The sequence below is a fragment of the Anas platyrhynchos genome, chromosome 4 (genome assembly GCF_047663525.1).
Source record: "Anas platyrhynchos isolate ZD024472 breed Pekin duck chromosome 4, IASCAAS_PekinDuck_T2T, whole genome shotgun sequence".
Classification (NCBI taxonomy): domain Eukaryota; kingdom Metazoa; phylum Chordata; class Aves; order Anseriformes; family Anatidae; genus Anas; species Anas platyrhynchos.
Genome location: NC_092590.1, coordinates 40838203 through 40851858, shown reverse-complemented (window position 1 = coordinate 40851858; position 13656 = coordinate 40838203). Strand labels below are relative to the sequence as shown.

The 13656-nt window shown below is 36.5% G+C and overlaps 1 long non-coding RNA gene across 1 annotated transcript in view; it reads right to left on the bottom strand.

Moving 5' to 3' along the window:
* Positions 1-6268, bottom strand: part of LOC110352250 (uncharacterized) — a 55864-nt gene extending 49596 nt beyond the window's left edge. The window contains exon 1 of the long non-coding RNA XR_002400915.4: positions 6133-6268. This is a non-coding gene — a long non-coding RNA (uncharacterized lncRNA). The remainder of the gene's footprint in view (positions 1-6132) is intronic.
* Positions 6269-13656: the final 7388 nt, after the last annotated feature.

Sequence of the window (13656 nt, the reverse complement as noted above, 5' to 3'; positions counted from 1 at the left end):
GAACTTCACAGAGGAGTTGGTCAAACATTGGAATGGGCTGTCCAGGGAAGTAGCAGAGCCCCCATCCCTGGAGGTATTTGAAACATGTAGATATGTCACTTAGGGACATGGTTTAATGAAGAGACTCAGTAGGCCTGTTCTATTGCTTAGTCAGCCACAGAGTAAAAAGGCTCATCAGACACCTGTGACTCATGATCTCACCCCAATATTTTCCTCTTGAATTTCATGATGAGTCCCATACCCCCTTCAGGCAGCATCCCCTCATCCTGAAAGTAGCTTTAGAAAGCCTTTCCTTCAATGATGGACACCACACTCAGATCATGTAGCTGATAACACTCCTAGGACAGCTGCAGGAGGAGGCAAGCCAGGGTGCCTCTGTCTGCCATGGTTATTGGGGTTCCCCCACCTACCTTTGTTTTTCTGCACTCCTTTATGCATAGAAGCTGGCCTTTAGTCACATGATCCAACAGTAATTGCTTGTGAAGGAAACAATTTGCAAGAGAAATCCAATTACCAAGCTATGATTAGAGTTTTAAGATGGGCTCATTAGTGGACTGAGAGACCATAAAGTTACTCCACATGGAAGTCAAATAATGCATCAGTAAAGCCATCCGTACCACAGATTCACTTCAAGCTAATCCTGAGCATACCAAAATAAAGTGAGTTTGTGACACTGAATACTCTCTGAACCATGGAAGTAATCACATTGCAAAGCATTTGTAATCATTTTTGGACACTTAAATTTTGTAGAAAGCAAATTAGTTACAGTTGTAGAGAAAAATTGAAATGTCAACAATGCAAGCTTTTTGTTGATTGCAAAAGACATTTTCCATCTGGTCATAACCATGAAAATATCCTGAAGTGACCTGTGTACACCAGGGCTCAGCTGAAATGAATGATAATGTAATCCTGCAAAAAGTCTCCGAAGAGGAAGAACGGCCTTTCCATTTAGTAAATAACAAAACTTCCAATGACTCATTTGGCAGGACTGGTCTAAGTGATCCAGCATAACCACTTTTGATAGGTAAACAAAGACATGCACACAAAAACTATAGACTTGGGGTGCAATTAAGTGGCATTGATTGGCATTCTATCCATAAATATTTAAAATTTATAGACTACAGCTAAGATAAAACAGTGCACTAAAACAGTTAATGAAAAGGATATTCCCCAACTGCAAGGAGAATGAAGAAGAGAATCAGAGTGCAGTTGTTGCAATATTACCAATATGCATTTTTCTCCTCATTATCACTCAAATTACATGAAATCACAACACATTGCCTCCTACAACATACACGCAGTAAAAGCCAATTACAATAAGTCTTTATAAAAATGCTCATAAACACACTTGCAACTCTCTAAATGGATCTTGTAATGTATACCAAAAAATGGGTATGAAAATCATGCTATCAGCTATTGCACAAATGGACTGTAATATGGGCTAAATTAACCATAATATAACAGGTATTTAGATATTAAAATGAGGAAAAGGATTATTAATTACTGTAAATAATAAGGCTGTAAATCTCACTAATAACAATGTAGTCAGCTACACTCTTTTTTTTATTCATCTCATGCAACAGCTTGAATAAGATTTTACATTATTCAGATCCAGATTGTTCATTCCCTTGCCCATACCTAATTCGTCCAATTTGCTAAGTTATTTTCTAAGAAGTGCTTTGTAGTTGTGTATAATGAACACAGCATATGGTTTAGGAGAACACACTGCTTCAGAACAGGAAGAAACAGTAGATTTCTTTGCACCATCAGCAATGCATGGTTACTTTCCAAGTATAAAATATACAGATGTGTTTCTGATGTTCACTTGAATCCAGTATTTTCTCTCAAGTTATTTTCCACTAAATTTGAAGTATTGAGTTACATGCTTTTAAATGTAGTTCTTTTCCACAGTTACTTTAGAAAATGCATGTTCAGAGGCTTAAAATACCCATAATTTCATGGGCTAACTCCACAGTGTTGAAGGCTAAATCATACCAGAGACATTAGCTCATGCACATTGCTTGTTTACATACACTTAACTGAAGAAACAGGAGTCAAGAAAAAAAATCTGTCCCTCCAGTGAGATAGATTGTGTCATCCAGGAAAAGGGGAAAAAAATTTACTATCAAAATTTTTATATCAACTATTATAGCATTATTTTAATGAATTGCTAATTACTAAGTAATAGATCAGCCCTCCAGGCCTAGTCTTTGTGTGTAGGACATGTGCACTGAATCTTAGAGAAAAAGGAAAGAGCATGCAGTGGCCAAGTCAGTCAAGCAATGTATCTCTGGGGACTCCCCTGTTTCAGAAGGATCAGAAGAAACATAGCAACACTTTCTGCAGTAGTGCTTTTTGGAATCCAATATATTTCCATCTACATGAGCTGATGTACAAAGGTGAAATATTTCCTGCTTTTTCTCCTGCCTTTTCTTTAGAAGAATCCAAGAATTTGACATTACCAATACTCATGTCAGGTCCCAGAGCTTAAGGTCTGGATAATTCTGCTATGGCTGCATGGAGGGAGATTTTCTCCTCCCTTTTTTCCCTTCAGAGTCACAGTAAAGTTCTAAATTCATAACTAGAACATAATTCACCCAGCAATTTACATGCAACAAGAGATTATGTGGCCTCACTCTGGAATGCTGTACTACAAAGGAAGCTTCTATAGTTATTTAAAGCAAGCAAGCCTTTCCCCAGCTATTAAAGAAATTTAATCTTCTTATCCCTATATGGAAGCAGTCTTTGTTTATATAGAAATCCCCTTGCTGTGTTCTATCCCCCCACCCTTTAAGTTTTTGTTCTTTTTGCTTTGGCAAAGAAATTGTGAAGGAATGTGAAAAACTTATTAGGTGTTTATTATCAATTACCAGATAATGAAAACCAGTGAAGTTAATGCTAAAAGCTTTCCCTAGATTTTAGGTTAGATTTTCATTTTCCCATGGGAAACCCAGTAAGAGTAGGACAAAGAGGAAGCAATCTGCAGTATTTCTCAGATTTTTGCAGTAATGCTGACAGGGAGTGAGTTATTTTTCACTCCCCACCCTCACAGGACAATCAGGGAACATGACCTCTGCATCCTGCAACCTGTACCACCATCACAGAGAATCAGGTGTTCTCTTCAGGCCAAGTTCAAGCTTATAGGGCTTCCTCCACTAGCTGGTACCAAATATTCATATACGCCACAGTCACTACTAGTCCAAAGTGCTTGTGAACAGCCATATAGATACAGACATATTATGAAGTTAAATTTAAAAGGCTGACACAAAATATCTCTTGCATTTGAAAATTTCACCTTTGGCCTATTTTTTTTTTTTAATATTAAATAGTTATAATCCATGAATCCCATTTAAGATATGAGCCTGTTTTGGAGTTTTATGTCATTATTTATGTAGAAAGAGCAGCAGAGAAACCAAGTTCAAGCTTGACTCACATGGACACCTTAGTATCAGATTTCCACTTCAGTGTATATTAACTATTAGGCATGCCGAGTGGTAGATTGGCAACATTAAACTGTTATTACATTGTGTGGACATTTTATTTCACAAGCCAAGGTTTTTTGAACACAGCTGAGTTTCCTGATGGGAAAGTGTCTGGAAGGCATATTTTTACTTTCTAGAAGTTTTAGTGTTTGCAACAATAAACATTTTAGCTTGCTATCCAAACAGTATGTTAGTTGTAGAAGTAGTAATAAGTCAAAATGTGTTCCTTCTGTAGCCCCAACTAGGACAAGATGATTTCAACAAGGAAGAAACAGCGGAACAGAAATTTAATTTCAGTTTAGTTCTACGATGCTCACTAATGTCCTGTAGCCATATCTTTTACATTCAGTGAGACTAAAAGAAAACTACTTGAGATCCAGACCTTGCGATGCAAAACAGACTTTATGGAGATCTAGCTTAGGAGGGATATGTTGCCAGCTCAATTTCAGAGCATTCCCATTCAGCTTGGAAGAACAAGGGAACAGAGAGAATTTGGATACCCTGAAAAGATCAGAGCGGCTTATGAATCTGAAGTTTAACAATTTTGTCTGCAAGTCTGCTTAGACAGAAAAAGCAGTCAAGATCATAAGTTGAAAAGAACAGGTGAATAGCAAAATCCGACCACACACTAACAGACACCTCTGCAACAGCTCAGAGTGAATGCATTTACTTCAAAGTCAGAGCACTGAAACAAGAGTTGCCATAATAATTATTTCAACACAAGCTCATCCATCTGTTAACTTGTCTTTTTACTTTGGCCACAAATCTGAGAGGGAAGAAAGCAAATTTTGTTCAGCCCGTGGATCGGCCTTGGTCCCTACTACTTCAGACACAGTTTCTGCATCAGAGATTTTTCTTTTCTCTAGAGTATATGAACCAGAAGAAGAAATATCCCATTTATCACTATCTCTTCCACCTCTATTCCCTTTCATAACTAAGGATAGCAAGAACAAGGTGAATCTTCCACAGTGGTTCCTGGACTTTAACTGTAAAAGAAATAAGACAACACTTATAAATGGTCAAAAAAAAAAAAGAAATGGCCAACAAAAAGGTGGGTAACAAGATATTTCAGGAAACACTTTTAATAGATTCAACCCACAAGTGAGCAGGGACTGAGAGGAGACAGTGACATAGTTGTAATCAAATTCAGTGAAAGTATGCAATTGTATGAATAGAACTAACCATTAGTCCATATCCACATCCAGTATTATTGCCTTGGAGGTAAAACGTCACAAGCCATCATTAAAAATAAAAAGCTACCCCAAATTTTCCAGGTCTGCAAGTCATTAAGTGATCTTTCATCATGTTTCCTCAGTGTGTTGACATTACCTACACTTTTTTTTGGCCCCTTATTCCAGTTTCTGCAATTCAGAAAACACCTCTGCTCTGCTTCATAGCCTGATCAACCATTAATCAAGGTAATTAATATCAGAAATAAATCAGGAAACCATCTGTGTGCTAGACTTCTTAAGAAATGCATGATTTCAATTTGATAAAGAAGGGAAAAAGTCTGACTGATCTCCTTGGTCTAAACATTCCTCCTCCCATCCCTCATAACAAGGGTATCCCTTAGCCTGTCTTCGTCAGCTGTGATTGACTACCTTTTCATCGCCCACTTGGATTGGAAGAAAGATTGCTTAATTACCGTCTAAACAGAGCTGAATGATAACAAGAAAGAAAAGAAAAGCAGATATCTAGGGGAAAGCTTAAGGCAATTAAGTGACTGTAGGTGGGGGCTTTCTGCAAGTTTGGTTAACTTAAAAGACTACAATATCAGACTTCTGAGGAAGTGGGAGAAATCACATCCCTTGTGGGCAGCACAGGGAAACTGGAAATATTAGGAACCAGAGCTGCAGTAGGAGGCCAACACGTGGGTTGGTGTGATCAAAGGCACTGGGTTCCCACTGCAAGCACCCTGACAGGAAGCAGCTGGGGCTGGGAACACTGCTAGAGGAAGGCTGCTCGCAATAAGGAGACCAAGGGACTTGTTTCATAGACTCTGGGGAGCCTTCTGTGCTTACTAGGGAAGAGGAAGCATAACAGACACTCCACCACTATCAGTGGTTCGTTACATTTGTTATCAGTGGCTTTATTTCCAGTTCTAATTGTGTGGTTTTCTGCAAGACAGCTAATTTAAACTTTGACCTTCTTTTTTTCCCCCCTCAATTTTTGCACAAGGCAAAGTCATCCATCACTAAATTTCTTAAGGAGATATTTGTTCATTCACCTGTAAAATCTCCTTAGTTCTTACACATTAAGCTTTATGCTTTACAAGTGACAATACTGTCTCTCTTCCTTCTTTGACTCAAGTTTTATAGTCACTAATAACAACATTTTTGATGCATTTGGTACCTGTAGACACTGGCACAGGGACAAGTGGAGGGTAGCAAGTTTGACCACTTCCAGTGCTTTAAGGCACCTACTTTTTTTTTTTTTTAATCTATTTCTTTTTTTTTTTTTCTTCTCTTTTTTAAGACCACAGCCTCAATGCTCCACTTCTGAAGCCTGTTCTTACTCTCCAAGGAAATTCCACAGTTTCTGAGCATCTTTCCCACCTTCCAAGAGACAAGACATTTTATGTAGGTAGACAGTAGCAACCAAGTCCCTGCAATTCCCACATGTGTGATGAAAGATCAGGGGAAAAACCTACCTGCTTTCAGGGGTTCACAAGCACAGGGCTTTTCCCCAGGTGCAGCTAGGGCATCTCAGCATCTGTGGCAAGTCCCAAAAAACTTCCGGCAAGTATCAAGTAAAGGAAAAGGCTGGATATCAACACAGCACCAGCACAACCCAGGAAAAGAGTAAATGCCCAGGAGTTGAGTTTAAATAGGTCCCAAGGCCTGTGGGCAGGGGTGTGGGTGGGGGCTCAGGTGAGAAATATTAGTGTGTTTGGGGCCCTAGTACTGTAAATTTAAAAGGAAATTTGGTGTTGGAATTCATAGTTCATGCTGTGTCTGGAAAAATGTACTCTGAGTAAACTAGCAGCATTGGTGTGAACTTTTAACCAGAAACAAACACTGGGAAAGTGACCTGTAAATCTTCTGAGAAACTGCAGGTTCAATACCCAAAGTGAAGAAGCACCAAGTCAGAAGATTAGATTAAAATGAAAATGAAACAACAAAAAAAAACTACCAGATCATATCATGCCTTACATATCATCCACGATTTGACTCTTCCCAAACACACAATCAATGCTATTTTCTTAATAGCTTGTATACGTGTAAAGTCCTAAGATAGACATGAGGTAGATGAAGTCCCACATTTTTATTAGGATTTTTTTTTCCCCAGATTTTATACACAGTGATCATATGAATGTTGAAGATTTTGAGGTGATGTAATCAAATATGGACTATTGTAAATTCTGAAATTACTTGCATTCCTGACTGTGTTCTTAATGAACGGCTTTGGTTTTGGTTCTTAAATCACGAGGGAATTCAAAAAATGCAATGAGACATTGAAATGTCAGATATGGATAACCCCATTGGGTTCAGTTTGGGTGAATCAGTCTTTAAAATTTTATTTCCATATACTTGAAAATGTTTGCACTACAACTCAGAATAAACTACGTCATTTGGGGATTTAAAACAAATTCCTTTTTCCATGTGTGTCTGTAAAGGCAATGGTTCAGCTAGATAATATGGTATACCTTTTTTGGATTAACAAGGTACTCTACTGATTTTTGTCCATGCAGTGTCACAGTGTTCCAACAGCATTTCAGGCATTTCAAATACAACTTCTTGCTCCAAAATACTAGTACACCTCTATATTCTAGATTTTTTATTAAAAGTAGTATTCATAAAGAGTGACAAGGTATAAAATATGAGCCTCCTCAGTTTTGGAAAACTTAAAAAGATTACATAGTTTTATTTTTATTTAAAAACAATAAAAAATATTCATCTAAGTCTTGATTTAATTTTAATTTATTTCAAACCTGAGGTAAAATAAGGATTTAATTTCAAAGGAATGCTTTTTATATAAACTTTTGTAGTTGTCAGACACATTTAATTAATTAAAAACAATTATATGAAAGAAATTAAGTTCTCTAGCAGCTTTGGGGGCTAGTTTAGATCTCAAGATGAGCAAATAATAGCTGAAAATCGAAAGGAATGTTGACTCTCTTTTTCCATCCTTCATTGTCAAATTAACAGGAGTACTGATTTTTGCATAGTTTAGGGATCTTTATTAACAAAAGAGTGTTATTGTAAACACCTGTATTAAAATTTAGAGTTGCAATTACAAATATGAACTAAATTAAAACTGTGCATCCTGTAGCCTGAAGTTACTGATGAATTCTGCCTAGGTGCAACTTTAACTCTTCATGTCAGCTACACCTAGAAGACATAATTCTTATCTGAAGTCATCCAGGATATACATCACCAAAAAGATCTTTCCAAACAGAAGAGTTCCTTCCGAAATCCTGATCTCCCTAGAGGAGCATGCCTATAGCTGCAGGCAAGCTGCATGCGTGTTGCTGTTGTAAACCCTTTTATTTGACACGATCTCTTCATGTGTTTGTCAAACCTATATTTATTGTCTTAAATGCTTGGGAACTACAACACCATGACAATTTCAAGGCAGCTATAACAATCCTTTATCTAGGGAGAAAAAAAAAAAAAAAAAAAAATATATATATATATATATATATATATATATATACTATGAGACAAATTCACAGAGCATAAAAATATGTGGCATAATGTAAAATGAGCATGTTTCCCAGAATTGTAGTGCAGCATGTGTTTATGTTTTTGGATGCCTGTCCAGTTTTATGCCTCACACTATTTATTGCTTTTATTTCTTTTATTTTTCCCAGTTAGACAAGGAAAAAAAAAAAAAGAGAGAGAGAGAGATGGTATCATGTAACCGACTGGTTCCTTGTGGACTGTAAGCAAACATCCCACAGATGGTTTACAGACCACTACATTTTATATTCTTTCCACTCCACAAATGAGAGTCACAGTGTGCCTCTGCACATATAGGAGGTAGAAAGTTCCCAGAGAGCTTTGGAGAGTGCTGTTCTCACATTGCATGCTTATCATGCCATGAACATGAACTTGAACAGGACATGTTCACTGTGTCACTAGCTGCTCCGTTCCCTCACAAGAGATGCAAAATGACACATGCCAGCAAAGTACCAATCTGGATTCAAGGCCAGGAACCAAGCACTGTGGATCATTGACACACGACTTGCAGTTTTCTGACAGACCAGGGCCTTGTTGATGTGCCATATACACAATCTCCTACACATATACAGTCTCCTATGACTCCTCTATACATATTATATTAAACTTAGTCCTATGGTTCCATTTTATTTTAGTTACAGGGTCATCAATATAGAAATAGTATGTTTTCTTTGAGGATATATTGCTAAGAAAAAGCACCATGCTAATTTTTCATCTCTCAGCAGCCTTGTGCCCCTTGCACTACATGAAGCACTACCAGGAGGTGTTAGCACTTACGTCCATTTCTTCACTTTCCAGCAATTTATAGTGAGAGGACAAAAGAGGCAACGTCAGACAAGGCATCTTTTTACCAAATCAAACATAAATCTATTAACGGTGGGAAAAATCCTGTGGCATCAATCAAAACATGCAAATGAGCAAGGAAGAAGAATTTCTGGCCAATTCTGAAGAGGCCTTCAGGCTTCAGTGTAGCAGGCTTTCCATAGAGCCCTTCAAAAAGAGATGGCAGAAAAAGAGGCTCAAAGATGTGCTAGCACTGTCATTGGAGCAGTCTCCTGTTCTAGCAGATTCCAATGTACTCAGGGTAGAAGCCAGCACTTCAGAACCATCAAGTTTTCTCATTGATTGATTTTGCTAAGGTGTGAAGTTGTCTTAAGAAAAAATAAATGTCAGTTAATTTCCACATATGACTTGTGTTTTGTTTTTGTTTTTTAAATATCGTTGACCTACCTTTCCCTATTATAAATAAAAATAACCTGAAAAATATCTGCAGCCTCACTGCAAGAGATGTTGTTTTAACTCTCAGATGTCTAATCAGTATTCCTAAAAGTGCCGACACATTGTGCATAGACTTATTATAAAATGAACCAACCTTTCAAGGGAAAGATGTCAGGGTTTGACATGTATAAACATGGGAATTTTCAAAGTTGTGTGCTGTTGGAGGGTTTGGGTTTTTTTCTTTTGGTTTAAGCTGGTTTCTGTCAGCAATTCATCCCACATGTGGTTCTTGGGTAAGCCACCTTTTTGTTTTTGTTTTAGTTCCTCAGAAAGAAAATCTATGTACCTATCAATCTATGTGTGGCATCCATTTAATCTATGGCAGTAATTCAACTTTTTTGCACACAGCTTTCAGTTATTCACTGCTTGCTGTCAAGACTAATGCATGCCTATCAGTTTCTATCAATGCATAGTGGATGAATATGACATTGCATTTTTTCCCAATGTCACTAGGTTCAGTATGTAAGAAAAGCTCTGAGTTTAAGCTAGATCATAGCTCCTTGTGCCCAAATTCACATGAAGCTGCTTGGAAGGGAGATTCAGTGGCTCCTTGATCATGCTGCCAGGCAGACAGCAGCATGGTGCACGTACTTTATTTCTTAGCCACAAAGAAAAGTTTTGGTATGTTTATTGGGGGTACATAGGACCCAGGTAGTGTCTTGGTAAAAGGGGTGAGAAACCTGAATTCTCTCTCTCAAAACAGTCCAGGGCAGAGGACCAAGTGCCATGTGCTTTGTTCTAGCTCTGCCACAGAGGCAACATTTTGCTTAAACTTGCCTTGTTCTGATGACTAAGACACTTCTTATAGGTTACTTGACAGCATTTTGCCTCTCTACTGTGTACTCATTATACTGAGTTCCAGTAAGCAATGCCCTTTTTGTTAGTTGCAGAGATCACAATTAAATTAATGGGGAAAATTCTTCATCATAACTATTTTAGGAAGTTCTTCCAGTGTTATAAAGGGCCAGGGTACCCCGAGTATACTTATGCTGCAGAGTTTATCACTGATGACTATGTTGATAATTTCATTAATGAAAGATGTAAGTTCAGTAATGTCAGTGCAAAAGGAAGTTATTCCTATATTATTATGATAAGCAAGAATTATATCTCAGCTTGACCTTATTTATTCATTTATTTATCTGTTGTTTTTGTGTCTTTATTTTTTTTCCACAAAAAGCAGTAGTCATTTAATTAATTAGGGAGAACCATTTGGGGAAATACTGCAGATAGCAAATTTAATTACATATAATTAAAATAAAGAGTGTATAACTCATTTAGTTGTAGCTCGTGTAGCATTTAAACTATAGCAAGCATAAGGAGGAACACTTCCTTTTACTGTACTTCTAACCAATCTCCATGGGACTCAGTGTTCAGCAAATAATGCAGGTCAGATAGAAGCAAGAAGGAAAAATAGTAAGAACTATGGCCACCCATAATTTGAAAATGGCATGTATGAACTTGATGCGGTACAGAAAGGGCCTTCTAACACTGAATCTCAACTTACAACTCATACCACTTTTGTTCTAACCAAGGAGGATGTTGGAAATTATTTAAAATGGCTTAATATATAATATAGGGAAAAGCTGATGGCAGGTTTTCCTGCTTCTGGGCATCCTTGGTTAGTCGGTAGTAAGCCTTGTGGCTAGTTTGCATTGGCAGAGGTGTGCAATGAGCTTTGTAGCAAAGGCAAACAGTTCTGGAGCATACAGTAGTTATTGCTATATTATTTGGTAATGGAGAAATTAAATGAGTAGGAATTCATCCATTGTCATGAATGTCATACTTTGAAAACATTCCTGAAGCCAAAAATATTTTGTGATGTAAATAAAGATACTTGTATAATGTAGCATGATGTGGCATGGATTCATTCAAGACTTGACACAAAGCTTAGTCTTCATGAATACAAACACTGTGAATGTACTGTGGTTTATAATAAGGGGGCCCTGTATGCTATAGATTTGAAAGTGTGCTTTGAAATATACAGTGAATTTGAATTATACAGTCTGAGACAGATAATGATTAAAGCAATAATGAGAACAAGAGCAAAAATGAGAAAATGGGATCTTGTAGGATTCAGAAGCAATTAGTTTGTCTTCTCAGCCAACAGTTTATCAAGATCCTGTTTTTAAGACCAACCTTCCCTAATCTGCATTCTTGAGTATTATTTTATTTTATTTCTCTTACACAGCTTGTTTTTTTTTCTCTACAGACTGTTTTTCAATGGGGATCTCTTTCACAGTATGAACTTTCCTTGTCAATGTTCCATAACTCATTTTTGGAATTCTATGCCTATCTCACACGCATCCCATAAAGGAGATGTTCCCAGGATACTTAAACAATATACAGGATTCAAAGTTGCCTTGAGACTGAATCTAATCTAATGCAAATTTCATGGAAAAATTACTACTACTGTTCACAGACTATGAAGCTATAATGACTATTAGGGTCTCAAAATCAGAATATAAGCAGAAATTCCTCATCTCCAGTGTCAAAAAGAGAAACAAAAGAAGCTATGAAAACAAAGATAAAGATAAATAAATGAAAAAGCATGCATATTTTAATATGTTTCTAGCTTAAGAAATGAAAGAAAAAAATATGTGGAGTATGTATCATAAAAATTTTTCCTTTATTTCAGCAAACTTATTTTTATTTGTCAAAGTGACTCACCCTTGGAAAATGGAAAAATAGTTTTAACTGACAAGGAAGAATAACAGTCAACATTTATAATATTGGGTGTACAGACCAGAATTAGTCTGAGACTTACAAAACTGAGAGTTTCCAATCTTTTTGATGTGCTCTTAACAATTACAACTTCGATACAACCAAGCATTCAAGTACAAACGTTACTGTGCCTATTAGAAGTTGGATCAAATGTTTGTGTGTTTTAAATGCCTGAAGTTAGAACACAGTTGATCCTCATTCTTAATTAAAAGTCAAGCTACTTTAATGAAATTTCTGTGCTATTTTCTCATAACAGGCTTAATTTAGTATCTATTTTTTTTTCTAACATGAAAGCATAAATTTTGTAATTAAGTTTCCACTACATAATTATCGTTTTCATGAAATTGTCTGTGAAATTAGTAGGCATAAAATAATGTTTTCTACAGTGTGTGAGGGGCTCTGAAGAGTAAGTCTCATTTCCAGAAGAGACTGAAATGCTCAGATCACACTGACTTTCTGTAGGATAGAGGCTTTGCAGCCCCTCAGGCATTTTTGTCGATAGCAGTTGATTTAGTGTAGAAAACATCATGAAATCCAGAAAGCTCCCTGTTCTACAGCTTTGTGTGTTGAAGAAGTTACTTTATATCATTGAGCTTTAAATTAGGCTCATTCACATATTGAAACAACACACCTGTAAGTGATTTGATCTTTTTTCTATTTAACAGCTGAAAACAAGCACTGCTCTTTTAACAATAAATGTTAATCAGTGACATGCATTACTATTATAAAATTACATTACTTGCTGTTTAAATGTATGCATATATTTAAAAAAGCTCAAGAAAAGGTGTAAAATCAACCACTTTATGAATATATGTAAGTAATACTATATTGCAGTAACAAGGTAGTAACTACAGCAATGTGACTGAGTAACCAAGAGATTAATTCATATCAGAGGAACATCACCATAATTGCCTCTTTTGGCCACTTCCGAGCTGATCGTGACCCAGATTTATCTGGCTGCTAACATCCCCTAATGCAGTTATTATAGTTGTGACTTTATCATTGTATCCTAGCAAGGCAGATAAAGATCATGAAACTTAAAGGTAGAACTGGAGCTCATATTACTCTTCTGCAGTGAATGCCTTGTGCCTTCAATGATTTAAATTGGACTGAACCTATTTGTGTTCAGATTAGGTTGCTTTTAGTTCCATTTTAACTTAATTCACACAAACTGCTTTTGTGTATCGATGTTTGCATTTTGCCATTCTTTGCCATTGCCCCATTTACTCTCAGACTAAGAGAACAAGTAAATACTTGTAAAAATCAAGTTGTAAAACTTTACAATGGTTATAACGAAAGAATATATGAATTGGAAATATAATTGGCGATAGACTGCATTTTTGTTTACAGTGATATTACTTGTGTTGAGAGAAAAGCTGATTTTTCTATATTAGGAGTGATGATACTCAACTTGAAATAATTGTAGGTTAGTTCTTAAAATTTAATCAACAACTGAAATCAAATAAGTCTTTAATTATTCAACTCTTTGGCAT